Source organism: Tamandua tetradactyla, chromosome 26 (genome assembly GCF_023851605.1).
Source record: "Tamandua tetradactyla isolate mTamTet1 chromosome 26, mTamTet1.pri, whole genome shotgun sequence".
Classification (NCBI taxonomy): Eukaryota; Metazoa; Chordata; class Mammalia; order Pilosa; family Myrmecophagidae; genus Tamandua; species Tamandua tetradactyla.
In genome coordinates this window covers 10,639,604-10,659,390 of record NC_135352.1, presented here as the reverse complement: position 1 = coordinate 10,659,390, position 19,787 = coordinate 10,639,604, and the positions used below count along the sequence as shown (strand labels likewise).

At 40.2% G+C, this 19,787-nt stretch overlaps 1 pseudogene; it reads left to right on the top strand.

The window, feature by feature from the left end:
• The first annotated feature begins 2,850 nt into the window (after positions 1-2,850).
• Positions 2,851-19,787, top strand: part of LOC143669618 (cap-specific mRNA (nucleoside-2'-O-)-methyltransferase 2-like) — a 33,673-nt pseudogene continuing 16,736 nt past the window's right edge.

Below are 19,787 nucleotides of genomic sequence, written 5' to 3'. Positions count from 1 at the left end.
TTCTCTTCTCTTCCTCTGATTTCGAAGATCTGATGGCATAGGACCATATAACTACATACTTGGGACAGAAATTATCCAGAAATTATTGGGTTGAAATAGGGATTGAAAGTAATTTTTTTTTTTCGATAACCAGGAAGTCCTGGTTGGATACTTGCAGGTCCCTGGGGAAGTTCTGGGACAGAGTCATGGAGTATTAATCTTTTCCATTATTTGTTTGACAAGATGCTAACTCCATCCTACATTTTGGATTCTGCTCTGTTTGCCTGGGGAGTTAGATCTCTAGAAACAAATGTAAGAAGGATGACTTTGGACTCATGCTATAGAGTTATTAAAGCAGAATTATGAAATTGACGGTTCTACTCAGGGTCAAAATCCCATCAGTTTTAAGGCAAAGGAGCCACCAAGGGGAAATATCCCCTCACCTGGTTCATAGGCTACCTGTCACCTGCTGGCCAAGCCAGAATCTTAGCAATATTCTTTATTTCTCTCTCCACATCTAACAAATGACAATGGCAATTATACATACCAGTGACATGTCAAGCGCCGTGTGCCCCCTCCTTCCTAGGCCCATTGCTTCCACCTATGACCATGTACTCTTCATCTTTCACCTGATCTCAAATCTCTGATGGCAAGGACCATGTAACAGCAGACCTTAACTGATCTGCTTCCTTTAGCATCTCTGGGCCATACTTTACATCTTTCTAGAAGGTTCTCTCTAATGTGCAAACCTTATCCTTTTAGTCTCCTGGCTATAACCTTTCCATGGCTCCTTGTTAAGTTTAACTCTTCCTTGGCTTGACATAGGAGACCCTTCACAGTCTTGATTCTGCGACACTATTAGAGCTTATCTCCCACACTCATCATTCACTCCCATCTTATGATTTTTGATTTTCCAACTACGCCACACCAGTGTTTGTCACGGACATACCAACTTCATGATTTTTACCATATATTCATGTACCACCTGTATTATTTTTAGCATCGTGTTTTTCTTAAATTGACTGCATTTTTAACTAAAATAAAGTCATTTCAAATGAAACTTTGTATCAATGCTGTGAATGAAAAAACTGCAATCAGTTGCCATGATCAAAATAAAACTGTAAAAATAAAGGTAATAAAAAGTGGAACTATGTTATAAAGTTCCAACAAGACATTGTTGCCTGCTAAAGTCTCTGAGCCCAAGGCCTCTTGTCTCTTTGACAAAAAAGGAGATAAGCAAGTGCTGTAGAGGCAGAAAATACATGTGGGAAACTCAGAAAGATTTATCCCTTGAATTAATCAGGACTGAGACAGAATTGACAGGGAAGTTACTTGGACTATTTGAGTCAATATTATTATTTCATGCTAGCTCCTAAAATCATTTTGGATACAACCTGCAGTCATCCACATATCTTAGGAAACAGTGATGTGCTGATTATGTTATCCAGCACTTGTGCTAGATCATCGCTTTTACTGGAACTCCCTTCTCCACTAATCCTTCTGACAAACTTCTTTTTTACTCATTACGAGTTGACTTCTCATAAAATTGTTTCCTGACAAATTTCCACCTTTCCCAGGTGTTAGGTGTTCCCTATTTGCTATATTATACCATGTTATGCATTCTTCTGCACAGCATTTTCCACCTACCTCAAAACTTTTAGATAACTGAATTCCTCCCTCAAAAACCATGCAGTCCTTGAGGGCTCAGACACTGTCCAATTTGTTTATATCCAGTGTCCAGCAGAGTGCATGGACAATGGTAGTTGCTGGAAAATGTCTACAGAATAAATCATTAGTTAGAGACTCTGAACATTCAGTAGATTGACAAGCATGTGAGGAGTCCAGGAAATCACGGACATTTTAAAAGATCAAAAGAGAGTAGCCAGCAAGTTATTAAAACAAAATCAGAAGCAAGGAGAGGGGACACAGGCTTGCTATACCATGATCGAAATTACCAAAGGTCAGAGTCCATGGGATGGAAAGGTCCATGGCTTTAAGTCAATGTTATAGAGAATTAACCAAAACTACCTCTTACTCTTGGTCTTGGCTCCTTCTTCACCCATGGACCCTGACTTAAAATTAGCTCTTCCTTTCCATCCTACCTCTGCCTTCCCACTTCTTTGCAAGGGCCTGTAAATAAAGCCTTTTAACTGGGCATGGCTCACCAGGTCAGTCATATAGAGACGACTTTCAAATTGACCAGAGCATTGCAACCAAGCCCAAACCTTGGAAAAGGACAAAGAGATCCTTGCCCATATCAGTCCCTCGTCAAATTTTTTAAATGTACTACTTGAGTAAATCATATGAAACCAGCATGCTCTATAAGACAGGGAATGATCCAAGTTATTATTCTAATTAGATGTGATTTGTAAGATCGAGTGGTCAGTGACATTTTCTAGGTGGTTCCATTCCACAGTTAGGTACAGCACAACTAGCTGCAGGGCCCTGCCCTTTACCAGGCAAAACTCCTTTTCTCAATAGTTTACCTGGTCTAGAAGTAACGTCGTCTTTACTTTTGAAAAATAAAAGTGTCAAATTGTCCATTTAAAATGTGAAAGTGACGTTTTGTTTTGTTTCTTTAAATCTCATGTGCCTAAGATTGACCCAAAATTGAAGTCACTTGATAATTAAAAGATTATAACCTGGTAGTTATTTAAGCTTTTCTGGTTAGTTTCCTGGTGGTCAATGGAAAATTATGCAACTTTAAAGTTCAGAGGAAAGACAGTTAGATTGGAAATGATTGCCAAGCTTCTTGAAAATATCAGCACAATGGGGCATCACTGGCATTGAGTTGACTGTGCTTCCTATAGTCCCTGCCAAACTCAGTGCTTGTCTGACTCAGTCTGAATTTCCTCAGCTACCTATTCCATAATGCCAGAACGTGACAGCATCATGCATAACACCTGGTATAGCAGGTACCACCTTTCTCCTGACATCACAAACTCCCCTAAAACGCACTGGGTCATCAAGCCATATGCTGAATCACAAAAATCTCAGGAGCTTGTTCTTGAACAAGTTCTGCAGTCAGAACACCTGTGCTCCAAGATGAAGCCAGGGGGTTATTTTTCCTACAAAATCAAAGTCCAAAGGATTCCGAATAAACTATTAATATAGCTATGACTCCTCTTGGGTGGCCCACACTCACCCAGCCAATAAAGGGGAACTGGCAACTCTTCAGCTGTTATTAGGTCATGGTGGTAGTCATACTTTAAAGACACTAAAGAAAATTCAAAAGTAGAGACCTCCTGTTCTTTCTTAATACTCATATGTCTACATTTCGTTCTGGAGGCTGACTAGTACTGTGTGACTTTGCCTAGAGTTTGTTTACATTATGGTAAAACAAATAACAAATAATACTAAGGTGAGAAGAGCAGGAGCTCTGAAACCAGCAAGACTTAGGTTTGCATCCTTTCTCTTTACTTGGACAACTTGGGCAAGTTCATATCCCTGAGCTTCAAATTCGTTGGCTAGATTAAACAAGATAATTATTGTCTGTCCAAGCTTTAGCACTATGTTTTGGCACATAGTGGGTGCTCAACAAATGTGACTTCTTTGTTGGGTTTTTGTGCACAGGAAAGCTAGCTTGTCCAGCAGTGAGAAGGAGACCATGTTCCCAAGCTCAGCAACCTTGCTAGCTTTGGTTAGAGCTGCCCTTCTTGTGAAGAGCTCTGCTAGAGAAGCTGGTAGAGGGTGTATATCATCAAAAGGTGGGATTACAGGGTTTCCCTGCTGCCAGGAAGATGGCCCCGTTTGCTCACTCAGGTATACCAAAACACAAGAGATCAAACTCACTCAGAACTGAGTTAGCCTGGTAGAGCAGATGTTTCTTTTTCCCAGGGAAGAAAACAATTTTACAGATTCAGAAATGGAAATGATAGTTAGCTCCAACCACTTAGCAGGAGCTAATTCAGATTTCAAGGTCATTGTCTACAGTACACTTCTCCTTCACATGGCCAGCTCTTTGGCTCTACTCCCTCCTCTATTTTTTGGCTCAGCCTCCCTGCATGCAGTGTAAACAATCGCAATGTTCATTTTAGAGATTTGGTCTCCTGGTGATGTGCTGCAGTCCCCAGTTTTAGGAAATTGATGTTTGGCATACAATTAAAGGTTTCACAGATTATGAAGGTTATGGCACAGTTTCCTTCTGCCTTATGGCTTAATTTAATTAGGTGTTCTGTAATAGCTCAGCCATAGAATTGTTCTACAGAATGGGTTCCAATTTGCCTGTAGGCAACTGCACGAGTAGAGCAAATAGGAGATATGCAGGATGATTCTTCAGCTGATGGAAAGTGTTGTAAAATTTTTACTTTTTCACTAAGATCAAGCAAAGTCACTGAGAAATCTTCCCTTGGAATAGACACCTGGTAACTCTGCATCTACAAGATCTTTTTTAAAATCTGCTTACAGTGAAGTAATCAGCAAAACCACTGTCTGACCTTGAAATTATCTGTGGTTGCTGGACCTTGAAGACACTGATGGAGGCAGCTCCATCCAATTGTCTGGACTTCGGTCAACTATGTCTGCCCCCCACTGTGCAGCCAGGGCCTAGGTTAGCAGACAGCTGCTTTAGGGCACGAGGCTCAAGCAGAGAAGTCAGGAGACTAATATACTTTTTCTTATTCTGGCAGATGCCGAATTACCTCATGCTTTTGCAGGGTTTCATATGCACACAACCTCTAATACTAATTATCTTTGTTGGGGACACTGAGCTTCACAGATTTTGTTCTTCAAATAAAAAAAAATAGAGGCACTGAAGGCACAGGCTGTTTTGGCAGCTAGGCTTTGGCTGAGATAGAAAAGCATTCCTGCAGAAACAGTGCTTTTCTCTGGTTCTATTCCACTTGCTATCTTCGGAAAGAGATGATGGAAAGATAACTAGTTGGGTGGAAGCTATGTGATAAAGATTTTCTGTTAAAATGGAAATGAAGGAAGCTTCAGACAAGCGATACATGACTTCCCAAGGGACTACATGTAAACAGTTACCCTACTTCCAAAGAGGGTTGCAACCTAAGACACAAATATCACATATGGCCCAGGAGACACTGCTCATTGCCACATGGTCATTGGTTTAGCCACATCCCCCTTTTGGCCTTTAAATGGAGCCAATGTCCATTCTTCCACATAGCCAGAACCATACTGTCTGCCCACCTAATGTTTGAGAGTCAATTTTGAGTGTTGTCTCCATAACCACTTTCAAAATCGACCCTGGAAGAGTCATTCAAAGCCCATTCATTCACAGAAAGCTATTTTTCATTTGACAAACATTTACAAAGTTCATGTAATATGCATGACACTAGGCTAATATGATGCAAAGAATAAAATATATCTCACTTGAACACATCTCATTCTTCTGAGAGAACACATTCTAGTCCTGGAAAGTAATACATAAATAACTGCAGCATGAGCAGCTGAGATTATACTTTGGTGAAGAAATTATACTTTAGTGAAAAGAACACAGGACTTGGAATCTTGCATCATGTGTTTACTGCCAATTTTGCCATTTAGGTGTTATGTGAACTTCAGCATATTACTAAACCTCTTGGAGCTTAGTTTATTTACCTATAAGTATTAGATAATCATAAAAGAATATTGTTTCAGGTCACTTATATATAAAAGCATCTAAAGCATCATCTGTCATACAGCAACTGCTTGCTAATGGTTTTAATGGGAATTTAAAGGTACTACAATCATGATTTTACAAAGCAGTACAAGAAAACAGAAAAGAGAACTACTCTCTGAAGATTATGATTTAGCTGGGTGTTATAAATGCCCAGAGAAATGAAAGAGCAGGGTCTTTTTATGTTGGTGTTGAGGATGCAAATAGCAGTTGAGTTGGAGTTAAACTCAAACATAAGGCTGATGTGGCGACCAGAGATGAAATTTTTAAATAAGGTCATCAACTTCAGCATTGGAGGCAATTAAGTGGGAGGGTGACAAGTTCAGAATTGGGATTTCTAACATTAATTCTGGACATCGAGGCACTATGGCAATGCAGTGGAGGGAGAGGGTAGAGAATTTAGGAAGCAGAGTAATGTTATAACTGAGTGGGAATCATCAGGACTTAATCTAGTTAATGGAAAGAAAGGTGGAGACTAGGAGATGGAGTAGAAGAGAAATTTATAATATGGAAGGAAATGGACTTAATGACCAATTGGATATCAAGTTTGAGTTGAGAAGATCCTAGGATGTCTCTGAGCTTTCTTTTTGGAAAGGCTGCCAACATTTGTTCTAAGAGATTTAATGAAATGCTTATGTAGCAGTCCAAGAGGGAAGGCTGAGACAAGTGCAATCAGTGTAAGCAGATACGACTGTAGCTATATGTGAAGTGTTGTGCTGGGCTTAATCTTCATAACAGAATTATGAGATCAGCATTATCAGTCCCATACTACAGATGGAAAAAACTGAGGCTCAGCTATGTTAAGAATCTTGCCTAATTTCATTCATACAGCCTGTAACTTCTGGTGCTAGAAATCAAGTTTTGTCTATGTTCAAAGGCCCAGTTCTAACCATTTCCATCCATCACCTCCTCTTATAGAGAGGTCTACTTGGTCAGACTCATCCTGGAAAGCCATTTAAGAAAGTTGTTGTTTTTAAATGAAGACCATTCTCTCCACAGTAATAGATGATTTTTGGTGGTTTAGCAAGGGAAGGCAAATTCTGATGGAAGCCAGGTTGTCTCTCTCTTTTAAGTTATTCATGATAGTAGTAACATTTAACTGACCCAGGCATGAAACGCATTCCCTCCCCCATGTTTGTATGCATTCACTCCCTCACTGCTCACTCCTATATATTTATCCAATGCGCTCCACTCTGCTGTGCTGTGTCAGGCACTGTGACATTTGTCTGAAGCTGTCTGTTATGCTTCAGGAGAATTCCCCTGGTGCTACTCCTCATCTTTCCATCTTCCATGGGGTAAGTGTTACCCAGTTGAGATCCCGAGAGTTCGCAGGGGAATAAGGGCTCCTTTATGGTCTCCCTTTTTTTCTAGAATTGCTAAAAGCGCTTCAAATAATTTTCAACCTAATATTTGAAAAGCTACATCAGTACCTGCCCCAACAGTCTTCAGGAAATTAAGGATTTAAATCTCAATTCAGCCTTCACAGAACCTGGCAAACCTTCCCTAACCTATCAGGGGGGACTAAGCTGGGCTAGCAGTGGGTTAAGATGCCTCAGAGGTGACTGCTTTGTTCTATGGGGCATAGTGGCTTGTAGAAACAGTGCTGACAAGTAGTTCTCATCACTAGGATAACCAGGCCTGTTCTGAAAATTAGGAGATTTGATCCCAAAGGGAAGGCAGTTTGTGTGGCTATCACGATATAGTCATGAGTATGGATAACAGGGTAGGGCTGACCTCCGCGAATGAAAATCCCAGACCACATTAAGGATCACAGCTGGTAGCTTGATATTCCTTCTCAACAAAGCAAAGTCCATCTTCTGGGAAGGATGGACTTCTGTTTGGTTTTCAAATTATCTACTGTAGCACACACCACATTATGTTATGTTTACATTTACGGCTAAGGTACAATTAATTTTGAGTTCCTACAAGTTGAGGATTACATTGGATTCACCTTTGGCCTGAATGCTTAGCACAGTGCCTGGAACTTCTAAAGTCCTTAACAAATATTGTTCAGATCTGCTGCCTTAGCGCATAATTTTCAACAGATATGCTCATAAGGCTCTACAGCGGACAGCAATTTAATTCCTTCAAGATTCTTCTCTGCATTCGATAAATGTAAAAAGAATGTATTTGCAATGGAGGTAAGGAGATTGGAACATAAACATGGATGGTTTTATAAGTGACAACGGATTATAATATTGTTCTTTGATTATGTATCTAATATATCAGAAAAGAAAAAATATCTCACTAAAGAAAAAAAAAAAGAATGAATAATCTGTGGTCCCTTCAATTAATGTAATGGGGATTTCAATTTAGCTAAGAGAGACACTCAGACATGCCAGGGCATGTCTGTTGAACTGGTAGGAGCAGCTGCCAGAAGCCTGTTTGCATGTGGATTGAGGGCCCTCTTGGGAGGGTTCTCATTCTGAAAGAAGAAGTTGCCTGGCAACCAGAGCTTGACCCATGGAGACAGACTTACCCAACGGAGAGCAAGGATGACTGAGTAAAATGTGGTGTCTGTCATCTCGATTGTCTCCCAACTGGTTGACGTATATGTCTATGTGCTATGGAGAGAGGGAGTCTGAATATAAAGAGGAGGAAAAAAAATAACTGTGCTTTACTAATATATTTCTATAATGTTGGAATACAAGCACTGCTTCAAGATCCAGCTGACAGACTGAAATCTAAATGGAAAGGAGGCATGCTCCCCCTTCTCTACCAAAAAAAACAGTTTTGATATGGCAATGTCATATTGCTGTATGTGGCAAGGAACAAGGATAGTACCTGGGCAAGGAACAAGGATAGTACCTGGGGAAAGACTTTGATGCCCAGGGAGCATCAAGAATAAATACCTGTAGGATGTGTTAGGATCTAGGTGATTCTCACTGGGATATGTCTGCGCCTGGCAGGTAACTGTCGCAGCAGCCAGAGTGGCAAAGTGGTATGCAGCGGGGGCTTGATGGGGTACTTTTGTCCCCAGCAGGAAACAATGGTACCAGCAGTAGATGGCAGTACCACTGATGGAGCTGGAGGGGAATTGTGGAAGGATTCTAGGGAACTCAAAAACGCATAACTGAGATAACAATTGCTACTGAGCTTGGGGAGAACATGAATCTCTAAACTAGGATGTTAGAAAGCAAACATCCCACAGCTGTGCTTGAAAAGTCAGTTCTGGCTAGCCTTTCTTTTCTAAACGGAATTGTTTTTTGTTCCACATGGTGCTCTATTTAAAGAAATCCTTTATCAAACTGTGGGACCCTACCATAATTCAAATATTTAATCTATATTTGCTTGTTTATTCTGGATTTAGTCCCATAAGGATTAAATTAATTTAGAAAATGCAAACACTGCAGTAGGAAAATTAAGAATAAATGAAACAATTAATGTATGTATAATCTCCCTCTACTTTATTTAAACTTTAAATTAGAATTGCAACTATACCTGTAGTATAAATTTACGTGCATTTTTGCTTCCATAGTTGCCAAACTCTCTTGATGTTCATCACCTCCACTATAGGGAGGTCATAAAATATCATTATGACTTTAATTTAGGAGACTGAAATGCCAAAGGTCAGAGAGAGTCAGTGACCTCTCCAAGATGTAGCAAAAATTTCTCTTTTCCAAAATTGTATTCTTTGCTTTCTTTTCATCCTTTTACCAGATTGGATAAAACAGGGAATGTGGGTCTATTTAGTAAATGCAATGCTTCTCGTATACCCAATGCAGCCCCTAAGTAGGCAATTTATCCTATGGAATTAAAATATCTCCGCCAGGGCCGGAAAGATTAGTGCCTGCATTGCCTAAAGCAAATATCAATAAGTGGCCACATGATTTTAGAAGCCGATTGTATTAGTCGGGGTTCTCCAGGAAAACAGAACTGATGTATACAGTGTAAATAGTATGAGACTTATTTTAGGAATTGGCTCACGTAACTGTGGAGGTGGGCAAGTCCGAGTTCCATAGGGCAGGCTGCAAGCTGGGAACTCCAGTGTAGGTTTGATGAATTCCCCAGGAGCATCTTACTGGCTGAAGAAGAGATGGCGATTCTTCCTTCTGACTACTAAAATCATCACTTCTCCCTTGAAGGCCTCCCACTAATTGGATGAGACTTCTCTCATCGCTGGAGGCAATCTCCTTTGTTGATTGTAGATATAATCAGCCACAGATGCCACCAATGATTAATGATTTAAATCCATGAAATGTCCTCACAGTAACAGTCAGGCCAGTGTTTACTTGACCAAACAACTGGACACCATCACCAGGCCAAGCTGACACATGACTTTAACTATCACACTGACAAGCTAGGATAAATTAGTATTATTATTATCATTTTTATTATTATTAAAGCTTAAATTTCAGCCCTTCTTGCTTGAGTACCAACCTTTGATTCAGAGGGAAGAGATGGTTTTTCCCTTGAAGCTTGGGCTTCCCCTCTAAATTGAATTATGTCCCATCTAAGTAGAAACTTTATGCATATATGGAACAGAAGCCAGAACAATGCACTATAGAATGTGCTTTTTTTATTGGTATCGAGTACTTTATTGTTTGTGCTGGTTTGAAATGTTTTATGGACATAGAACAAAAGCCATGCTGTAATCCTAATCCCATTTTGTAAAGGCAGCTGTTTCTTCTAATCCCTAGTCAGCATTGTATGTTTGAAACTGTAATCAGATCATCTCCCTGGAGATGTGATGTAATCAAGACTGGTTGTTAAACTGGATTGGGTGATGACATGTCTCCACCCATTCAGGTGGGTCTTGATTAGTTTCTGAGGTCCTATAAAAGAGGAAACATTTTGGAGAATGGGAGATTCAGAGACAGCAGAGCAGAACGACATAGCCATGAGAAGCAGAGTCCACCAGCCAGCGACCTTTGGAGATGAAGAAGGAAAATGCCTCCCAGGGAGATTCATGAAACAGGAAACCAGGACAAGAATCTAGCAGATGATATCATGTTTGCCATGTGCCCTTCCAGCTGAGAGAGAAGCTCTGGCTGTGTTCCCCATGTGCCTTCTCACTTGAGGGAGAAACCCTGAACTTCATCGGCCTTCTTTAACCAAGGTATCTTTACCTGGATGGATGCTTTTGATTGGACATTTCTATAGACTTGCTTTAATTGGGACATTTTCTTGGCCTTAGAACTGTAAACTACCAACTCATTAAATTTCCCTTTTTAAAAGCCATTCCATTTCTGGTATATTGCATTCCAGCAGCTAGCAAACTAGAACATTGTTAATCATGGAACGCTAGATGTAGAAAGAAACTGGGAATAGAATTAGAAGTATATTAGTATGTATCAAATTCCTTCTGTGTGACAGGTGATGGTATATATGATCTCATTTGGTATACACAATATACAACTTTTATCATTGTATCTATTCATAAGTCACCTAGAAAGTTGGTGATATGCATTATTTCATAGTCTTTGAAGTGTACATTTCAACCTGGAGCACCATAAGGGAGCTCTGGAAGAGGCCCTCAGATGGTGAGTGAGATCTATGATGCTCCATCATCTGCAGCTCAGTGGCTTTATTTTATTCATGCTCATAAATGCGTTTTATCACAGATTATATGATCTGCTTATATTCCTGAAGATCTCTACATATATCTTTCAAGAATGTGAAGGCCATTTGGAATTATCAAAAAGGCATCTGAGGGCAATGCCACCCAGGTATTGCATGTAGCAATCAATGTCTATTTGATTCCAAAGACCACACTCTTTGTAACAGGACATGCCACCTGCCTGGAAGTGCTCTTGCATGTCATGGACAAGATAATTTTGAAATATGCTTGCAACGAAGTAGTGAGCAAAGCTACTGTCTGACCTTGAAATTATTCTGAATGATGTTGAAGTTGATGGGCCTTGAAATCACTGTTAGCCCAGCCTCCTCCACCATCAAGGAATGTGACAACCATTGCCTACCTTGTAAGGGGAGCTCAGGAGCTAAGCCAGGAGGCAACATGTCCAGGGCATGGGCCCCATGAAGAGCTTTCAGGAGGCCGAGGTGGTCTTTCTTATCCTGACCGAGGCCAAGGTACCTCATGCTTTGACATGAGGTTTCATATGCATCCAGATTCTGACTTCAACACCCCTGCCAGGGAGGTTCTGACAAAATCTAAGATTTACATTTTTTTAATTTGTATTTCTAAAAGGAAAACAGAGGGAAACCTTAGAGAATTTAGGTCAACTCCTAAATCATCAGCTATATTTGAAGGTTACTTGCATTGCCATTTTTTTCTCTTCTCTCCCCTATTTCACTCAGTCATATTATTATAACAGAGAATGAAATGGGAGGAAGCTTATCCATGAGAGCACAATGCACTTTGTGGAACATACTGACTTCTTTAGCCTATTAGAGGTGAAATGTTACCCTAGGACAATGCTCTCCACTTTCGGATGCCATACTGATGAAGGTGGCTTGTGGTCTTGTTTATTCCTGGGTGGATTTAAAATCCGATACCAAAGTAAGAGATACAGAAACCACTATAACACCTTCACTGTGGCCCTCATATTTATAATCTTCCAGACTTTCCCAGATTGCAGCACAAATTGGGATTAATTTATGTTAATAGTAATAATCGATATTTATCGAGTGCTTTCTATAAACTAGATACTCTGCTAAGTCCTTTACATGAATTTTTTTTTAATAACCACATCTTAGTGGCTTGTGACTTCAGCTGATTGGCTAGTGGGAGTCCAGTCTGATTCAAAATATTTGCTTCTCAAATATTTTGGAGAATTTCCAGGGATATATCCCTGTGTCTGTACATCATTCCTCTCCAACTTGCACCTGTCTGCTTGGGAAGTCATGTGTGATCCCCTAAACTAAATCAGTGCCCAGAAGCTTTTACAAGCTACTGAGGGGTACTGCGTTCATTGAATCACCAGTCTGGGATGGTTCAGGTTCCTGAAACACTGCTGTAGCCAAAGTTGAGCCTGACATTTGGCTCCTCCCACGATTACGTCTGAAAATGAAATGCAATCAGAACCCTCCAAAATTCCTGCAGAAGGTTCCAGAGTCCCAGCAAGATTGAATTATTGTTCTATTGTGCTGGGAATTAAGAGTACCAACAGTGCCAGCAGGATGTACCTCTAGCTGAAAGGGCCACCCCTGACACTTAATTTCAGCCCTTGACTGACCCCACAGACAGCGGCTATGTGTAAAATCATGAGAGGGGCATCCCTCTCTGTGTTACACCCAGGCAGCCAAAGTGTCTGGGCCCAAAATGGAATTAGTGGTACAGTTCTTTCAGTTCATGAACAAATGTACACACACACACACCACACACAGGCACGTGCATTTTCTCAATACCAAGCATAACTCCAAGAGACACGGATTTAGATTTACTTGGGTTAACCTTGCACCTGATTCTAGAATCAGCCTTGCTTTCAGGCCTTCATGCTCTGCCCTCTTCACCATCCCAGAGACCTCCTTTCTCTCAAGAGCCTCACCACTTTTCTTGGTGATCTGCCCTCAGCCCGACCTGCTCAGTCCCTGAACATGTTTTTTAGCTTCTTAATTTTTAAACATATTTGGGATCAGTATCCAATTCCATGTTTTTCCAGGTTACTCCTAGTCTACAAAATATAGGATGCAAATAGATGCTTGTAGGGATGAGAGGAAGGATGCTGGTCTGTAGAAGTCTCCAGCAATGCCCATGTTCTGAAAACAAATGTTACATTTTCCTTTTTCTTTAAAAGCATGTTAAGAAAAAAGTAACAATAGCTGCTTTTCTTAAGACCAATTGTCTTATTACCAGATAATTTATATTTAATGTGCATTTTATATATTTCCAAATACATATAATGGAAGATAGCTTTTTTTTTTTTTTTTAAAAGAATACTGACCATCAGACCCTGGTTTCCAACTTTCGCTTATAAAATAAGCTCATAGCACATATGTGATTTGCCTAGAATTTTCCTTGTGATACCAGTCTAGAGGTAAAGGCAGGCAAAAGGAAGAATTAATCAGCCTCTGGGCAAAACTTTGGCACATACAGAATTTAACTTGGAGACCTCAACATCGCTTTCCCTCTTCCTTTTCCCTGGCTCCCCAGCACAATGTGCCCTTCTCCTGACAGCTCCCATCCTCTATGACTCCACATCTCTCGAAGCTTTGCTCGGGAAAGGGCAGGCTTCTGTCCAGGGTTATTTTTGCATGGTTTTTTTTAGCAGGGGAGGAGTTTGTGGATCTGGGGATTCTTAAGTGAGACCCATTGAGGTCACATCGTTTGTCCTTGTTCACCTTATTTACCTTTAAAGACAATATTGAGACAGGAGTGCCACAGCTAACTACCAAGGTTTCAAAATCAAAATCTGATCCAAGCGACATATTATTAGGCACGGAACACATCACTGTCACATGGAACCCCTTCATAGGTGTTCTCAGGGCTCATGTAACTATGAATTCTCACATAACCCAGAGCGACACCTGGGACTTGGCTTCCATTATGTAGGGCTCCAGTGGCTCATGGGAGGCATTAAGGGGCAATATAGATGGCTGGTGGGAGAAGATGGGAGGCGTGTTCCTGGTCACTCCTACCCCACAGTTAGGAGAACCTTATCACCAGCCTCCTCTCCTGTGGCATAAAGAGAGTTCTATCTTGCCTGGTCAGCTCCTGAAACTTTATAATAGGAGAGGGGAGAACTTGAGAAGCTAGAGAAGTTAGCTGAAGACAAATAGCTGATGCCTATGGAAATAGACCAGGTATGGAAAGAGAAAATAAAGGGGTGATAGATATAAGGGAGAATGCCAGTTCTGAGTTTGTGAGAAGACATTTATAAGGGGAGTTTGGGATGAAGAAGAGAGAATTTGGTGACTCCTGCCATAGATACTCAAGAAGGAGAAAGAAAAATGGAAATAAAAGAGAATTGTAAGAATTTTTTTTGTGTGAACTATAATTATAATTCTCTTTTAGCACAACTAAATGTTTTATCTGCTCTTGCACTATTTTATTTTTGTCCCACAGGTGTTTCTTTGAATGCAACTCTGTAAAGATACTAAGTCAGAGTTCCAGTTGAGACTGTTTCTACTTGGAAGCCCTGATAGTGTGTAATTCCTTAGGAAGGTAACATCCCACCTGCATCTAATAAATTTCAAAAAGACACCAATGCTGAGTTAAAGAACATAAAACTCCCTGTTGTGGGACTCTGACCTTGACCCTAGCTTGTTAGGGCCAAATTAAACCCTAGGAAATGGTTATGCTGCTTATTAATGAAATGCTAGTCCCTCTTCTCAGGACCTACTGTGCCCCAAGTCTGTAGCCGTATTCTGAAGAGGTAATATAAGGTTATTCATGGAACAGTTTTTAGAACAATGTACTGTGATCCTGCACATGTGTAATAAGAGATATATTGACTCTGAGTCCCCAAGTAATGAGGAAGTCTCCAGAATACTTGGAGAGATTTAGCGTTCTCACCAGTTAGGTAGGTATCTGATTATACAGAGGGAGCTGACTCTTGGGGAAAGCACGGAGTTAATTATGAGCAAACATCCTCCACCAGCAAAGAACACTTCTGTGCACTCCCATCCCCAGCCTCCGCTAATGGTGGATGGTCTGTCCTTGCAACCTGGAATGGACTGCTCTGTGCCTGGAGGTTTATGTCCCACTCCTCCTCCTCCTTTTGGTCCATAGCCAGTGACTGCATGTTATGAGAGTACACAAGAACTCAGCTCTCTTACCCCAAGGTGCAACAACCTCTGAAGTAAAATTTATACTCCAAAAGTCTCTGTGAAATCAGACTGAGGCTGGAACTTTCATCAAGATCATACCTTCCTAGGCTTCTTCCCTTTCAATATGCTGCTTCTCTTGTTCCCTTTCTGATTTCTTCTGGGAGCCTTGCCTCAGAAAAATCACCGCACCTAAATGCTTGGCTCAGAGTCTGCTTCTGGGACCCACAATTGAACTAGAATGATAAATGACCTGCAGATATTGAAAACAGGCAGCAGAAGGAAGTACCTGTTTTGTCATTGCTATCCCTTTACTGTTATCTCATGGCTAGTGTGGACTTGTACAAGAGAGAGTGCTTGACTATCCAGCAGAGTTGCTTTTCAAGGTTTCTCACTGGGACACTGTCCAAGAGAAATAACAATGACTCACAATTAACATGACTCTGCCATGGAAGCATGTTTCCACACTAACCTTAGGGTGTCTACTTTTTAAATTTTGAAAAAAGGAGTTCATGTGATTTGGGAGAAACTGGCTTTATTTGAGACTGAATCAAAATGGCACAATTTAGTATATTTTAGGATTACAGGGGAAAAAGATATAAGAAGATGTAAAATATATGATGCCTAAGATTGAGAAACTTTGAAGTCCTTACTCCACAATATTGGGGAAAGCATGTGATCTCTCAAGTCTTTACTCCACGATATTGAGGAAAGCATGTGATCTTTCTCCCATTCATTTCTCTTGTCAAAAATAATGGTTATATGGTTTGTGTTTTCTCTATACAGTTATCACAAGAATAAGATAATGAGAGGAAAACTCCCTGGTAAACACAATAATAACATAAAACTTGAAAGAATACTTATTGGTTATAATTCTCTTCTTATCAAGAATTAAATCATATCAGGATTCATAAGCATATGAATCCATTGATTTTTTTCTCCCTTTGGTGCCTTCAAGAATAAGGATTTGAAATATATGGTTGTTACTGTTGTAAGATATTAGTGAGGATAACTCAAGGCAAGAACTTTACCACTAAACGCCTTTGTTTTACTCTTAGATAAGGTAAGAGAAACATTGAGAGAATGCCTAAACCAAAAAATGTATATTAAAAATTCTAAATTGTCTGTTATTTACTCAAGAATAGAGGCTTCCTTATTATTCAATCTTGTCAATCTTTACTTTCTGTGTGTGGTGCCTTATGCTCCTTTGTCTACCGATCAAGTAAGAGGCAAATCCTGTGGGGAAGAATTACTAGTTCGTATACATGTGAAAATAAAGGCAGGGAATTTGAGAATGCTTAGTTTAATTTTGAGAAGGCAACTACAGGCAATGGAAAATGGTAATGGAGAAAGTCTCAGTCAGAATCTCTGTAAAAGTCTCCACTACAGATTGAAAATCTGGAGAATGATACTAAAAATATCATTAAGTCATTCGAACACTTTTTCAAAGAATTTTAATGATGGGGAAATGCTTAAAAGATATAAAGACTTCATTGTCAACTATTTCAATTGATAACAGTTTAATATTGAAATCGAACATATTACATACTCCCAATTTTTTAATCTGTGTAATATGTACGTAAAATATGGCAATATGGATACTTCAGAATGAAAGCATAGTAGGTTTTCTTTATATTTTTCTGCACATTTCAAAATTTGTGCACTGAAGAGACACTTATTTACAATTATAAAAATAAACACTTTAATGGAAAGAACAGTCCTGTCAGTAGCTTGATTTCTAGGCCACTTTGACAGCATATTCACCTTTGGTTTTAATAAGATATAGGTTTAGCTGTTGTAACAAATGCCCACCCCTCCAAATAACAGTGGCTTTACTAAGGGCAAAGTTTATTTCTTGCATGAAAACATCCTGGGAAAAAGACAGAAGAAATGCTTGGGTGTCAGAAAAAGAAAAGCAGTAGATTTGTAGAGGGCCTAGAAAACAAAGCAAATTCCTGGGTAAACGATAGGGACCTCCTACATATTTCTTTTCAGTACAGGAAGAGAAACTATATGGGTCTGATAGCCATGGGGTCACATCAGGTTGGTGTGACATAAGCTATTCAACCTTCCCTTATGTGTTGGTTTGAAGCTGTTACGTGCCCCAGAAAAGGCTGTGTTATTTTTTTCAGACTTTTTTTTTATTATCACAATTGACCTATTTTTCTTTTCTTTTATTGTGCAAAACAATATATATACAAAAAAGCAATAAAATTTGAAGCACAGCACAGCAATTAGTTGTAGAACTGATTTCAGAGTTTGGTATGGGTTACAATTCCACAATTTTAGGTTTTTTTCTTCTAGCTGCTCTAAGGTACTGGAGACCAAAAGTAGTATCAATTTAATGATTCTGCAATCATATTCATTTGTTAAACCCTACCTTCTCTGTACAACTCCACCATTACCTTTGATCTTTCTATCCCTCTCTTTAGGGGTATTTGGGCTATGGCCATTGTAAATTTTCATGTTGGAAGGTGTTGGGCTACCCCAATAAGATGGGGTAGGGAGATGGAACTAGCTGATATTCTGGAGAGGCTGGGCCCTCTCGGTTTCAGAATTTATCTGGCCAAGGACCCATCTGGAGGTTGTAGGTTTCTGGAAAGTTACCCTAGTGCATGGAAACTTTGTGGAATTTTATATATTGCCCTAGGTGTTCTTTAGGATTGGCTGGAAAGGTCCTGGTTGGGGTTTGAAGGCCATGCTCCTTTAATCCATTCCTGTGGGTGTAAACCTATTGTGGGTGGGACCTTTTGATTAGGATATTTCAACTGAGATGTGAACCAGCCCATTTCTAGGTGAGTCTTAATCCTCATACTGGAGTCCTGTATAAGACGATAGAACACATACAGAAGCTAAGAGATGAAATTCAGAGAAGCACTCAGAGAAGCAGAGAAACTGAGCATCCAGAACCTGAAAGCAATGAAACCCGGGAAAGAAGGATGAGCAGATGCTGATCATGTGCAATCTCATGTGACAGAGGTGTTCCAGATGCCAGCAGTCTGTCTTCAGAGTCCAGGTATTGCCTTGTTGATGTCTTGAGTTGGACATTTTCATGACCTAAGAACTGTAAATTGTAAGCTAATAAATTCCCATTGTAAAAGCCAATCCATTTTCTGGTAGACTGCATTCTGGCAGCTTTAACAAAGTGAAATAACCTGGAAGTGGTCTAAAGGAATTTGAAAATAATGAGTCTGGGTCATTTTCTTATGGACTCTCACTTATGGCTTCTTAAACCAGTTTGGGGTAAAGTGGAAAAATCTCCACTCCACATTTATAAAATAAATCATTCATTCATTTATTCAGTCAGTTGAGACAATGTTCTAAGTACCTACTTTGTGAGGAATCCCTAACGTATTGGTTGTTTCTTACTTGACCTTTCCCACTCCCAGATCCATTCTCCATTTCTCAGCCCTCCCCCATGTCCTGAGGATTGGGCTCTGCAGATTGCCCAGCTCAGGCACCTATGCCCACTGGCTGCTGCTTGGCTTCAACCAATGGCAGGTACTGGTAGACCAAAGGTTGTGGAAGAGAGGAAAGGGATGTTTCTTCTCTCCCTTGCTCCTTGACTTGCTGCCATGCTACTAAGCAATGGCTGTATCCCTGTATGACAACAGCTCCTGGAAGGCAGTCCCCCGTTCAGGGCTCTTGCTCTGACAGTCTCAGATAATATTGGGTCCTTCCTTTGCCCTTTAAGTCTAGGAATGGAAGCATCCTATAACAGTTGCTAGTCCATGGATGCTTCACCATTCATTGTCCTTTCCCTTAACCCTGTCTACATCTCTGCAAATAGTCCCCTCAGTACATTAGCATTGGACTCCAACCCAAAGGTGTCTACAGTTTCCTGTCAGGGCTCGGACTGATTTATTTAATTCCTGGTAGGAATACAAAAAAGGAGTGGACATGGTCCTGTTTCTGAAGGCCTTTAGTCCTCTGGAGCTTAGTGAGCAAGTTAGATAAGCACCCTACTCAAAGTCAGGTTGAGTGTTTACCAGAAGAAAGGTGCTGTGGCATGCAGTGGAAATTCAGAAAATTTTCAACATTCTTGAGGCTTCAATACTCTGGAGGCTTGACTGAAGTCTGAACAAGATTAGGTATTGCTCCTATCACTTTGTAATTTTGTACTCTTGGGGTTTAAGCTCCTCCATGAAGACAGGGAGTTCGTTTTTCATCCTTGCATTGCTGAGGTAGAGCCCAGGTGCCCCCCAAATGGCACATGTTAGGCACTCAGGAAATGTGATCAATGAACCAATAAATGAATGAAATAAGGAGGAGCAAGAGCAGGCATTTCAAATTAGAGAAGTAAGATGAGGAAAACAAAAAACGAGATTAGCAAAACTTGGAATGTAAACTGAAGAAAAGCAAGTAATTCAGTCTGCCTGAAGTATAGGGCATGAAAAAGGGCAGTTATTGGAAAAAGATGATATCTCTAAGTTCCACCATGGCCAAGTGCTGCTTGAGCCTCGGGGTGTGAAGATTCTGATTATCCTTATAACATCCTGTTCTTCCACTTTGTAGATGAGAA